Genomic DNA, 12,500 nt, shown 5'->3' with positions numbered 1-12,500 from the left:
TTTACGTAAAATGGTTCAGTCCGACTGAATCAGCTGCAGGTAGAGCACCGGCGATTTGTCACAGACAACGCCAGAGCGGGCAAAGCGGAGGAGACAGCAGTATGCCTCAAAAATCAGGCAGCCAAAAAAGAAAGGAAAAGAAAATAAGAGAGGAGAAAGAGTTGAAGGGTCGACAATGTGCCACCCAATATTTCCAAAAAAAGGTGGGTTTGTTAGTTGTGGTGGAAAGTTATGCATATTAACTTTGTCCCTGTCTGTGGTAATAAGCTAGCTCACTTTTCTCACCATGTTAGCTCAAGAAAACTCTGGATTTTTACATTTTACTGCTATATTAGTTAAATAATCAATCCAGTCAAACATTTATCAAGCTGTTCTTATTCAATAATGTCATGGAAGAGTTTATTTCCAATTTAAGAATCAGTGGTGCAGCAAATAAATGACTCAAAATGAATTCCATTGTATTCAGAGTGCTCAGTTCTTTCTCTACTGTACGTGTCAACTGTGATGCTGTTGTTCTTTCAAAAATATGGTAATGATAGTCAAAAATACCATTAAAATGGATAATTGTATGTAAAATAGCATCAAAAAATGTTGCCGCTGTGTTGGGGGCCCTGTAAAGATTATTTTCATGGGGCCCAAAATCCCTAGTGGCGCCCCTGCCTACACACACTCACTGTCGCCGCTCCCTCACCTCTCTCGCCCACTCACTCACTGCCGTCACGCACCTCTCATGCTGTCATATCTTAAAGGGCCACACACATACGCTACTCTCATAACAACTAACAAGACATCATGGCGAAGCCAGAAGTCGAGTTTTTTAACATGGAGACATTCTCAATACTTTTCTTTTGTCGAGCACAAAGAAAGTAACATTTTAGTTAAATGTAAGTTGTGTCTTGGATCAAAGATCCTATCTACTTAGAGTTAAAGTGCCATTATGTTGCAGCTATTTAAAATAGTTTTGTCAATTTTTTCTGGCCTGTAATAAATTGGCCCTTTGAAACATATCTTTGTCTTTGTGTGTTGTATGTAGAGCACATTGTTTGTGTGTTGTATGTAGACCACATTGTTTGTGTGCTGCATGTAGACCACATTGTTTGTGTGTTGTATGTAGACCACATTGTTTGTGTGTTGTATGTAGACCACATTGCTTTCTGAGTTCAGTGATGCAAATGCATGTCAAGTTGATCAACAGATTGTATTATTCTCCAGTGCAATAACAGTACTGAAATAAAGGCTAAAAGGGCATTAATGGGAGCCTTAAAAAAAAGGGGGGAAAAATAATTAACTAAATAGTTACTTTTCACAGTAACGCATTACTTTTTGGTGTAAGTAACTGAGTTAGTAACTGAATTACTTTTTAAATAAAGTAACTAGTAATTGTAACTAGTTACTGGTTTTCAGTAACTAACCCAACACTGTATATATATGTATATATATGTATATATATATATATATATATATATATATATATGTGTGTATATATATATATATGTATGTATTTATATATATATGTATGTATCTATATATATATATATATATATGTATATGTATATATATATATATATATATATATATATATATATATATATATATATATATATATATATATATATATATATATATATATATATATATATAATTACATTTTCAAATACATTTTCAACGTCAAGCAGTGGCAACATTAAACTGTTTAACTGTACTGCACTGATATTTCAGCAGCATTTTACCATTCATGCACTACCTTTAGTGTAAAAAAAGGAAGGTAATCACTGAATCATTAAAATTGAATAAGTGTCTTTCAAAGTGTCCCTAAAGGTACTGCAACTTAATTAGTGTAGCACATTTAAAAATAGCTACAGCTGATTTAAGAGCTGAACCAAAGTAAAATGAGTAAAGTATAAAATAAAAGATGTAATGCATAACTAAAATATACAGCTGGGAATAGATATAAAACATAAAAACTAAAACAACATACATTAATTATAAACAATATAAATCAAGCAATAAAAAATCTAATCAGTAAGCAAGTGAGCCCACTTCTGCAATTACAATTTCAAGTCTTTGTAATCGTCCTACAAATGCAAAAAGAAGTAAACTTCTGTGCAGTAAAACTTAAGTATAATTAAGAGTAATTGTAATAATAGTGGACTTACTGTTACTGTGTGAAGTCTCACAACATTTACGAACGTGGTCTTGTGCTACATGTTGTGTATGACCTCATGCGCAGTAAAAGTATATTAATCCCACACATTTTAGACTTTAAAAACTGTAGATTTTTACAGCTGGTAGCTCAGTTGCCAGAATTGTACTGTAATAATAACTGTTATACTGTTGTTCTATTTATAGTAAAACACTGTTAAAACAACAACCACATATTTCTTTTGTATGAAACAGTAGGTTCAGTTGCCAAAATTCTAACCTGAAGAATAACTGGGGTACTATTTTTCCACTTACAGTAATACACTGTAAAAACGACTGTAGATTTCAGGGTAAAAAGCTGACAGCTCAGTCTCCAGAATTCTACTGTAAAAAAACGGTGGTTAAATATTTCTATACAAGGTAACAGTGTAAAAACAACGGCCGCAGTTAAAAAAAAAACTACCACCTCAGTCACAAATTATATTGTAAAAATACCAGTGGTACTGTTTTAATATTCACTGTAATATTCTGTAAAAAGACACTTTAAAAATCATTGTTGTTGTTTTTACATATGCAGTAATACACTGTAAAAACAGGAGATTTTACGGTAAACTGATTTCTACTGATAAAAAAATGGTTTAATTTTTCCATTTACAGTAATACACTGTAAAAACAAAGACCATACCGTAGTTTTTATGGCAAAAGAAAAACTAGCAGCACAATTGTCAGAATGTTACCGTCAAAATTACCCTGGTACCCTTTTCCCATTTACAGTAATAACGACCATAGATTTTACGATAAAAAAGATGGCCGCACAGTCGACAGAATTCTACGGTAGAATTATTGTGGTGCAGTTTTTCTTTTACAGTAATACACTGTAAAAGCAAAGACTACAGATTTGCTTGATTTGAAAACTGTAGATTTTACAGTAGAAAAAAATGTATAAACTGGCAGCAGAATGCTGCCATAAATAAAACTGTTTTTCTATTTACAGTAATGAACTGTGAAAACAACTGTAGAGTTTATGGCAAACAAACTGGCAGTTCAGTCACCAGAATTCCACCGTAAAAACAACAGCGGTACCGTTTTTTCATTTACAGCAATTAGCTGTAAAAAAAAAACTTACATTTTCCAGTTTTCTGCCGGATTTTCTTTATATTCTGGCGACTGAAGTTCCACTTTTTTACTGTAAAATCTACAGGATTGTTTTTGTGTCATCTATGACCTTTGCTACGTTGTAGTGTAGTTTTATTTTTAGAAAAGTGTTTGGCATATCGCTAACAATTCGCTGACGTTTACTTTTCCAGCAAGTTGACAGATTCCTTAGAAATCCCTTTTTCTGTGTTTGTTGTGCGCATCCATCTGGAACAGCTGCTGCTGTCTAGATTTGACACTTTGTAGCTTAAATGGGCTGGAAATAGGAAGGTTTTGTCTGATTCAGATATGTGCCAAAAAAAACGGATTATACAGTTTGCTGTTTAAGTAGAATCGCGCTTAGGTCAGCCTTTTTAAAAGTCTGATGTGGACCTCCCTGAGAGTTGTCAGACTTCTTTAGAAAAAATAAAAATACAAAATAAATTTAACATACAGTATTTTTTTTTTTTTTTAAGATTAAAGTACCAATGATTGTCACACACACACTAGATGTGGTGAAATTTGTCCTCTGCATTTGTCCCATCCCCTTGGGGAGCAGTGGGCAGCAGCGGCGCCGCGCCCGGGAATCATTTTGGTGATTTAACCCCCAACTCCAACCCTTTGTTGCTGAGTGCCAAGCAGGGAGGTTATGGGTCCCATTTTTTATAGTCTTTGGTATGACTCGGCTGGGATTTGAACTCCAACCTACCGATCTCAGGGCGGACACTCTAACCACTAGTCCACTGAGATTTTCAAAGCAATGCTATAACTTCATCTCCAAATCAACACGGTAAACATGCATTTTTCATACATTATTTGCAAGACAAACAAAACTTCTCACTCTACACGACTAAAGTGTGCACAGACGTATCTCATGCATCAAAAAAGGTTTCATTTCCATCCAAGCCCCGCTCTGGCTCCATATGCTCAGTGCCTCTGAGAAATGCTTGCTATAAAAGCCATATGCACGCAAACGAAGCCAGGAATTTTCCAATGTGTTACAAGAACCGCGATGCGTAGCAGATACTGCAGGGCAAAACTAGCTTGACAGGTGAATCTTACTTAAATTCTTCCAATATGGAGCTGGGATGAGTGTGATGCAATATTGATTTTTGCGATATCAGGCTGTTCCCTGAGAATGAATTTATTCTATCAGATTAACACATGGGAATATTGTTGCCCTCTAGCAGAGATACGAGGTAACAGTGGCACAGCGAGTTACTTGCATGATTTGTTTGGTTTTTACACCAGGTGCCCTTTATCCAGGCCTGGGACCAGCACTGCAAAGCTCCAGGCTGGTTGTTGGGCCGCTGGCTGGTAATATAAACCAAGCCGCCTGCCCAAAAGTTAGTGGCGCAAACCGCTATGCTATCAGGGCTATACTTTTGAATCAATAATACACGAGTATTCACATTTGAATCGATACGGTACCAATCCCTGGTACCTGGAAACCGATGCAGGTACTCAATGGTATCAATTTTCAGTAATTTTGTGTGTGTTCAAATGTGTTCATGAATATTATTTGGTAAAAAATTAATACTTTTTTTAAAAATTCTATATTTAATGCAGAGCTGTGCTGTCCTTTTGGTATATTTTCTTACACCTCTGTGTATGTTTGCAAGTACTGTACTCTACTGTGTTATGTAGAGTACTTGGCATGCAGTTGCAGTTCCAAGATGTTAAATTGCAGTAGTGTATATGCTACAGCAGGGATATTTAACTAAATTGTTTTGAGGGCCACATTAACAAAAAGCTAAAGACCGGTGGGGCTGGAACCAATATCCTATACAGTAGAAATTATTCGATTTTTGGTCTAATTATCTTGCCAGAGTTACAGGAGCGCTCTGCTGTTTTTAAATACATTCTGCAAAAATGCAAGACTCTCACAAGTTTTTTCAACTGAACTCACGGGCCACCAGTTAAATAGCCCAATTGATGAATAAAAAGACCTAAAATGAAACCTTGAGGAACACCACTAGTATAACTAAAGAAGTTGAACAAATGACCACTGACTGCATCTGAAGTAAACAAAAAAATGTGAAACTTCCAAAAAGGAGAGGACTTTTAAAGGAGTGCCTTGAGGAATGCCTCATTTATGTAAATCACATGTGTGGACCCCAGTGTTCAATATTTGCTAGAAAGGTTAAAATGTCAATGCAAGGATCAGCCAATGTGTTTACAGTGGTCCAAGGTTCTCCATACAGCCGGAGCACTCCAATTTATAGCTAAAATATTTGTCTCCCAAGTCTATGGATGTTCTCTGTCATCCAGGTCATTGTACTTTGACTTGCATTCAATGGATCGCAACTGGACTGTTCAATTTGTCTTAGAAGGCGTTTTGCCTCTTATCCCATTAGACTTCATCATTTCATGCTTGTAGACTTGGATCGGTCAGATCTAGTCTAGAAGCTGGTGCCAAAACCCCAACTTTTTATCCTCCAACATAAGCTTCAGTTTTTAGACTAGATTTGACCAATTTAAGTCTATGAGCATGGACTGGTGGAGCCGATTTAGATGAGAGGTTTGTCACCGAAGTTGTGAACTGAACAAGGGCGATACGGTGTCACTCCTGGGCCGGATTTGGCACCCAAGCCCTAGACCACGGTATGTTGCCATAGACAGGAAGTAGTCTTTGCCATTAAGTTGAATGTGCTAGTCTATTATTTTGTTGCGTATTACCCAATTCGGAGATGTTAATCATTAATGCTAAATGGTAGCATGACTATGTAAGTAATAAGTACCTGGGGGTACCAACTGAGTTTGGTTGGTGCATTGGGGTTGTCTGCTACAACCACTGTTGATTTAGCCTTAACGAGTTTGTGATATAATAAAGAACATGACACCAGCTATGGGAAGTTTAACTGCTTCCATGCAGACCTCTGCAAGGCAGCAAATATTTGTAAACAGGAGTTTATAACATGCACAGGGAGAGTCTCACATCCCAATGGAAAACTTAAAAAATTACCAGTTAATTTCTTTGACATTGTTAACGGAAATGCAAGCATGCAAGAATCGACTTGTTTGTCGACCGTACAGGCTGCCTGTCAATCCCTACTGAGCATGTGCAAAGCGCGCAAGTCAAAATAGCCGCACACAGGAATTGAACAAAATTACCTTTTCTCAAGTTCACATTGGTGGCAGCGGCCGGCGACTTGTGGGGGTTTATGTGGCGCATGTGCAGAGCGTCGCAGCATCTTGGGTTTCGGGCTGGTCGACAAATGCATGAGGCTGCACAAGCTCACACACACACACACACACACACACACACACACACACACACACACACACACACACACCTGTCGCCGCCTGTCAAGGCACATGGCGGCTGGCTGCGTCAGTGACCAGTACCCCAGCAGAGACTGGAGAGGGGAGAAAAAAAAAAGCATGAAAGAGAAAAAAAAATACAAATATGCAAGACATTCAGTTGTGGCATCAAAGGAGGCACAAATCAAAGTGTTGGTTTCAGCTGAGTGTTGCTACAGGAATCTTGGTGGGGGGGCAGTGAGTACAGGTTGGTTGATGACGGGGGTCAAGTTCCTGGCTTCCACTTGGCAGCTTGATAGTCTCTCCACCGACTCTTACTTACCTCCAGCGCCCTAAACATAGTCCTAATGCTGTCCTTTAGTGGTCTGGCAGACGGTCACGCTGCTGCTGCTTCGGATTCACCACATTCTACGGCTGAGATCGAGTGTGGGCTGTAGAAAGACAGAGCATGTGTCACCAGAATGATGGACAATACAACTATTTACTTTTCATACAACAGAGCTGATTTGTGTCTGCTAGTGATGTGCGGGTTGATACTGAAATATCGATACCAGCGATACTAGATATTCATGCTTTATCAACTCTCAAATCAAAGTATCATTACGTTTGATACTTCAGTTTGGGGAAGTCCAAACATTTTCTGCCAAGGTCTGCATACTTAAAAGGCAAAGTATGTGGGGGCCATATTGATATTTTTGTCTTTGATTTATTAATTAGAACATTACATCTTTTTTCCATTACATACCAATTGTATTTATCTTTTTTCTTATATTGTTACAGTTTTCCCCCCTGTACGAATAGGAAAAAATAATAATAAATCATCCTTTCATCCATCTTCTTATGCTTATTCGAGGTCGGGTCACGGGGGCAGCAGCCTAAGTAGAGAAGCCCAGACTCCCCAGCCACTCCGTCCAGCTCCTCCTGGGGTATTCCGGATCCCTGTTGTTGTTGTTATTATTGTTATTAATATTATTATTATAATATGATTGTGTAACTGCATACCCTAGTAGCAAAAATTCTGCCTGAACAAAAATATTAATGTTCAGTTGCACATTTAAGTGTTTGTTATGGTTGTAGTAGTTTTTCAAATTATTTATTTCAATAGTTAGTATCATTTCATTTTTTAACTAACTAACTTAACTTTTTTTATATTTTAAGTATAATTTCTTTTTATCTTGTGTGCTTCTAATATTTTAGATCCGGGGTGTTTTTCCACCAAGGGCCGCTTACTGAAAAGTCAAGAATGTGGGGGGGAGATGTATTTTTTAAATGTAAAAAAACGCTATAAACAGATTATACATATTTAAAGACTAAACTTTGTCGTAGGTGACAAAGTATATTTAAAAATGTTCAGCTTTTTCTCTTTACATTCCCAATTTGTGATTTTTTCTTAAATTTTTACAGTTTTTTTCTCATTTAATTGTAGCTCTTATTATTTTAAGGCTTTTATTATTTTACTTATTTCCTTTTTTACGGTTTGAAACACCATTTTTGTGCACTTTGTATGATTTTGTCCTGTTTTTTTCTGTTGTATTAGCTTGACTATATTGTCGTTCATGCCACTACCTCAATATACAAAACCCAAAACCAGTGAAGTTAGCACGTTGTGTAAATGGTAAATAAAAACAGAATACAATGATTTGCAAATCCTTTTCAACCTATATTCAATTGAATAGACTGCAAAGACAAGATATTTATTTTCAAACTGGAAAACTTTATTTTTTGCAAATATTAGCTCATTTGGAATTTGATGCCTGCGACATGTTTCAAAAAAGCGGGCTAAGTGGCAAAAAAGACTGAGAAAGTTGAGGAATGCTCATCAAACACTTATTTGGAACATCCCACAGGTGTACAGGCTAATTGGGAAAAAGTGGGTGCCATAATTGGGTATAAAAGCATCTTCCATGAAATGCTCAGTCATTCACAAACAACGATGGGGCGAGGGTCACCACTTTGTGAACAAATGTGTGAGCAAATTGTCCAACAGTTTAAGAACAACATTTCTCAACCAGCTATTGCAAGGAATATAGAGATTTCACCATCTACGGTCCGTAATATCATCAAAAGGTTCAGAGAATCTGGAGAAATCACTGCACGTAAGCGATGACATTACGGACCTTTTGAGCCCTCAGGCGGTACTGCATCAAAAAGCAACATCATAGTGTAAAGGATATCACCACATGGGCTCAGGAACACTTCAGAAAACCACTGTCAGTAACTTCGGTTTGTCACTACATCTGTAAGTGCAAGTTAAAACTCTACTATGCAAAGCCAAAGCCATTTATCAACAACACCCAGAAACCCTGCCGGCTTTGCTGGATCCGAACTCAACTAAGATGGACTGATGCAAAGTGGAAAAGTGGTCTGATGAGTCCACATTTCAAATTGTTTTTGGAAACTGTGGACGTGGTGTCTTCCGGACCAAAGAGGAAAATAACAATCCGGACTGTTCTAGGCGCAAAGTTCAAAAGCCAGCATCTCTGATAGTATGGGGGTGTTTTAGTGCTGTAAGCATGGTTAACTTACATATCTTTGAAGGCACCATTAATGCTGAAAGGTACATACAGGTTTTGGAGCAACATATGTTGCAATCCAAGCAACTTCTTTTTCATGGACGCCCCTGCTTATTTCAGCAAGACTATGCCAAGCCACATTCTACATGTGTTACAACAGTGTGGCTTCATAGTAAGAGTGCGGATACCAGACTGGCCTGCCTGTAGTCCAGACCTGTCTCCCATTGAAAATGTGTGGCGCATTATGAAGCCTAAAATACGACAACGGCGACCCGGACTGTTGAACAACTTAAGCTGTACATCAAGCTAGAATGGGAAAGAATTCCACCTGAAAAGCTTCAAAAATTGGTCTCCTCAGTTTCCAAATGTTTACTGAGTGTTGTTAAAATGAAAGGCCATGTAACACAGTGGTAACAATTCCCCCGTGCAAACTTTTTTGCAATGCGTTGCTGCCATTAATTTCTAAGTTAAAGGCCTACTGATTTGAATTTTTTTTATTTAAACGGGAATAGCAGATCCATTCTATGTGTCATACTTGATCATTTCGCGATATTGCCATATTTTTGCTGATAGCATTTAGTAGAGAACATCAACGATAAAGTTCGCAACTTTTGGTCGCTGATAAAAAAAAGCCTTGCCTGTACCGGAAGTAGCGTGATGTCACAGGTTGAAAGGCTCCTCACATTTCCCCATTGTTTACACCAGCAGCGAGAGCGATTCGGACCGAGAAAGCGACGATTACCCCATTAATTTGAGCGAGGATGAAAGATTCGTGGATGAGGAACGTGAGAGTGAAGGACTAGAGTGCAGTGCAGGACGTATCTTTTTTCGCTCTGACCGTAACTTAGGTACAAGCTGGCTCATTGGATTCCACACTTTCTCCTTTTTCTATTGTGGATCACGGATTTGTATTTTAAACCACCTCGGATACTATATCCTAGTGATGGGTCCGGCAACACCGATGCATCGGCGCATGCGTCGAGCTCATAGAGCGATACCCTGTGTCGGTGCGCGTATCGCTTTTAGAAAGTCACGTGACCGAACACGAGCTGTTTTGGTCACGTGACCGCTCATGAGCTGTTCTGGTCACGTGACCGCTCATGAACTGTATCGCACTGACGCCTGCGCGCCAAACTGTGTTTATTAGGAAGCGGTGCAATGCGTGTTGTTGACGAACACCGTTAGGGCCGCTTGTTGTCACTGTCACTCAAAGTTGCATTTCAAAATTACACCGAATAAATGTGTTTATTTTGTTTAGAATTCAGATGGGTTTGATTTGGTGCGCGGCATATATTGGCTGTGCGGCGCACGGTGTGCGCGGAGGACGCTTGAGCACTGCGCAATTGCGCAGGCGCGCACCTTAGAGGGAACGTTGCTCACAGGGCACAGAGGAGGCGTCAGTGCGATACAGTTCGCGTATCGGTCACGTGACCAAAGCAGCTCATGATCGGTCACGTGACTTTCTAAAAGCGGTACGCGCACCGACACAGGGTTTCGCTCTATGAGCTCGACGCATGCGCCGATGCATCTGTGTTGCAGGACCCATCACTACTGTTACTAGAGAAGGTACAGGAATGACGGCGTGGCGAAGTTGGTAGAGTGGCCGTGCCAGCAATCCGGGTGTTGCTGGTTACTGGGGTTCAATCCCCATCTTCTACCATCTTAGTCACGATACATGTTCACATTATTTGACTGTATCTAAAAAAGATAAAAATATATTTTTATTTAAATGAAGATATGAAATAATCCTAAATGAAATACAATGACTTGGTTTATATTATTGTATATACTAGGTCATAAAATCAGTGTCAGTTGAGTCGGTCCATAGGTTGCCTGTAGGGATTTTTAATGTCCAGCAGATGTCAGTATTTAGTGACACAGTATCGACACAGTATCAATACAGTTTTGCAATGTGTCGAAACGCTTCATGAGGCCTCATCAACCCATCACTACTATATCCTCTTGAAAATGAGAGTCGAGAACGCGAAATGGACATTCACAGTGACTTTTATCTCCACGACAATACATTGGTGAAGCACTTTAGCTACGGAGCTAACGTGATAGCATCGTGCTTAAATGCAGATAGAAACAAAATAAATAAGCCCCTGACTGGAAGGATAGACAGAAGATCAACAATACTACTATCAGGAGACACCGAACCAAACACTGGACCTGTAACTACACGGTTAATGCTGTGCTGCCTGTCGAAGCCTAGCAATGCTGTTGCTAATGACGCCATTGAAGCTAACTTAGCTACGGGACCTCGACAGAGCTATGCTAAAAACATTAGCTAGCCACCTACGCCAGCCAGCCCTCATCTGCTCATCAACACCCGTGCTCACCTGCGTTCCAGCGATCGACGGCGCGACGAAGGACTTCACCCGATCATCGACGCGGTCGGCGGCTAGCTTCGGATAGCTTGTCTGCTATCCAACTCAAGGTCCTCCTGGTTGTGTTGCTGCAGCCAGCCGCTAATACACCGATCCCACCTACAGCTTTCTTCTTTGCAGTCTCCATTGTTCATTAAACAAATTGCAAAAGATTCACCAACACAGATGTCCAGAATACTGTGGAATTTTGCGATGAAAACAGAGCTGTTTGTATTGTGATACAATGTGTCCGAATACTTCCATTTCAACCATTGACGTCACGCGCAAACGTCATCATACATAGTAGTTTTCAACCGGAAGTTCCCCGGGAAATTTAAAATTGGACTTTATACACATTGCATGTGTTGCAATTGTGTTGCAATGTTAAGATTTCCTCATTGATATATAAACTATCAGACTGCGTGGTCTGTAGTAGTGGGTTTCAGTAGGCCTTTAATGATTATTTGCCAAAAAAGTTTCTCAGTTCGGACATTAAATATCTTGTCTTTGCAGTCTATTCAATTGAATATAGGTTGAAAAGGATTTGCAAATCATTGTATTCTGTTTTTATTTACGAATTACACAATGTGCCAACTTGACTGGTTTTGGATTCTGTATTATTATTCTTTTTGCTATGAGATATGTTATTTGAAATGCACAACTTAAAACATTTTTAGCAGACACATTAGGTATATTTGCACAAGTATCGGGTCAGTATCACCAACAGCAGCCCGAAGTTTACTCAATATTGGATCGGAAATAAAATCAGTGGTATCGCACATCACTAGTGTCTGCAACTTACCTGACCAGAGATGATTGCACGTAAAAGCAGATCTTGATCGTACGCTCACTCCTGCAAGAACAACGTTAGTAGAAGGAACATGTACTCCGTTACAATGTTGATCACAGAGTCGCTGCAACTAATGATAATTCATCATGAAATTCACAAGCAACAAGGCGATGGCGACCTTTGCTTGATGGGGAAAACCCATTTAGCTCATCAGCATCAGACACCTGATTTATAGCCCTGCTGCCAAATTGACGTCCGCTGTAAAGTTCAGACAGTTGGCCATTTAAC

At 39.1% G+C, this 12,500-nt stretch overlaps 1 protein-coding gene across 1 annotated transcript in view; it reads left to right on the top strand.

Moving 5' to 3' along the window:
* Nucleotides 1–12,500, top strand: part of ryr3 (ryanodine receptor 3) — a 309,061-nt gene that overhangs the window by 25,914 nt on the left and 270,647 nt on the right. The window lies entirely within an intron of this gene.

This window comes from Entelurus aequoreus, linkage group LG23 (assembly GCF_033978785.1).
Source record: "Entelurus aequoreus isolate RoL-2023_Sb linkage group LG23, RoL_Eaeq_v1.1, whole genome shotgun sequence".
Classification (NCBI taxonomy): domain Eukaryota; kingdom Metazoa; phylum Chordata; class Actinopteri; order Syngnathiformes; family Syngnathidae; genus Entelurus; species Entelurus aequoreus.
The sequence above is the reverse complement of the archived record's forward strand: the minus strand, read 5'-3'. Positions and strand labels throughout refer to the sequence as shown.